Source organism: Hyla sarda, chromosome 1 (assembly GCF_029499605.1).
Source record: "Hyla sarda isolate aHylSar1 chromosome 1, aHylSar1.hap1, whole genome shotgun sequence".
In the NCBI taxonomy this organism is placed as follows: Eukaryota; Metazoa; Chordata; class Amphibia; order Anura; family Hylidae; genus Hyla; species Hyla sarda.
In genome coordinates, this window is record NC_079189.1 from 13,123,193 (window position 1) to 13,125,587 (window position 2,395).

Sequence of the window (2,395 nt, forward strand, 5' to 3'; positions counted from 1 at the left end):
CTAGCCTGAAGGAAGAGCGATTTTGGGGTACTCAGACAATCTTGTCTATTATTCGTTATTTTTATTTCAGGGGTTTTGAATATTCCCTCTTTCGGTGCTGGTAACTTGTCTATCTGTTCTTTTTGGGCAGGGGGAGTCACAACCACTTCGATATTATCCGGATTTCTCTGATACGGAGGTGTTCTTGTATTTTCATCATTTTCATAACTGTTATTACCTCTATCTCCATTTTGGAAGTTATTTCTATTTTGGTCACGGATCTTCTCTGTCCTTATTTCTGATCTAGAATGAGTCATTTCCCATTGGTTCCTTCTTTTCTTAAAACGTGTGTTGGTAAAATATTTGTTGTTATATGTTACTGGTGTGTTATGATGATCCATACAGTATACAGTCCGAGCGCCTTCTGAACTAGTCGGTGCTAGAGATAAGCAGTTGAATACTATGTAGCACATCCCGTAACCAGCGGTCAGTGTTGCTACTGCAGAGTTACATTGTAGTGGCGAAATCTTTCACTTAAACTGTTTTTGTTTTGTTAGTATAATAATGCAGTTCAGTGTTTCTGACATGTATCTAATTTAATTGTGATTTTTATTACTTATGAATATGAATGTTTTAGATGCATATGCACTTTTTTATATAGATTGTATGAAAGTGATGTAACATTTCTCCTCCCCTCTTTGACCTGTGACCCGGCGGCAGTTACGGAACTTGTGCATTTAAAACTTGGCGCATTTTCTCTGTAAATCATTCTGCCTGACGAAGAATCCGGTCCGGATTCGAAACTTTTAAGTTGCAATACCTTCAATAAAATTGCCTTGTTTAAACTCTCGGCAATTTCTAGTTATTCAGGAAGGCGCCCATCGGATAGTCTCTATTTTTTGTTCACATATTACTGTAAATACCGGACTGAGAAGTTTCGGGAATTGGACACCGAGGCTGCCACCTTTTATCGACCCGAGCGAGTCTACATGCCATCCAAGGTGTTGTACTCTCAGTACAACACCATACGGTAAGGTGCAATTTATCCATACACCTCACTTCAACATCCCGCAGTATTACACCAGGAGCGCACCTCTTCTTTTTTTCAATTGTTCTATAGTCCATAACTTGGCGTCAGAGTCATTATTGCCCCCATGCCTAGCCCAGGATCCAGCTTTGGTGCCTTGGGGGGGTGTATGGCAGTTGGGGTGTTGCTGTGAGGTATATCACGGGTATAATTAACTCTTGCCAGTCGTGACGCCAGGGTGAGGGTTAATACTGTGATGCTTGGCCTATCGCCACCCTTCCCAAAAGCGATAGGTAGATGCAGAATAAAGTATTGTCCACAACCAGAGCTTTGCTGAAAACTTGCGTAAACTATACTGAAGATTTTCTGTAACATACGAATACAGGAACAGTCTTTATAACAAAGTCTATGTACAGCTTAGCTGAGATTGACGTATGGTTGGGACTTTTGTAAGTTCTTTAGCTTAGTAGGATTTAGTATGCGCTGATCCTCTGGATTTAGGGTTATGTTTTGCTCCAGAGGTCTTGCTAGCATAAGCGGGGAAGTTGTAAGAACTCACGGTTTCGTTTCAGGTCAAGTTCGGCAGGCTTTGGCCCAGTATTTGTCGTTGTAAGTTGCGGAGGTCCTACCTCATGAAGTGTCAGCAACCCAAGAGCAAAGAGATGCTGCTTGCTTTGTAGCGCAGGAACAAGAGCACAAGAGAGCGTCTATTGGCTGCAGCTCCCTTATATGGGCAGGGGCTGGCCGTTTTAGGATTGGTCCACACTATCTGTCAATCAGCTTTACAAGGCATTGTGGGTAATGACATATCCCATGAACCTCCAAAGGTCCTTTTACCTACCATAGAGACTAAACCGCAGTCACATGACCCGCAGGCCCTGCGACGCTATGCAAGGTAAGTATACACTTTCTATACAGTATTTACCTTTATTTGAGCAATATATTAACTATTTGAGGGGTGACTAGGGGATGACTAAAGAAGCGGAATCCCACAGTTACTAGGAACTCTTACTTTGGGGACCCCTAACCAAGGTACGGTATGCAATACGGTATCGGGACATCACACAGCGGTATACCTTCGGGTGGTATTGAATATAAACCATGTCCTGGCATCACGAATACAAGGGGTTAATGGCATCTGCCCCTAGGGTAATTCCATCTGCCCTGCATCTCACACCCCTTACCACAATAGCAAAAACAGCAGCTAAAAGAAAGTCCAGAAAGGTAATAGCTAGAATATCAAATTGAAGCTATATAATACACACTTTGGCATATCCTAGTATACAGCTGACTGAGATGATTACTCAGTCCACACAGTGAATTCAAACTGAGCCACCAGCAAAGATTAATAGCAACGGCGAGCAAAGCATAAATGTGTCCAAATCCGAG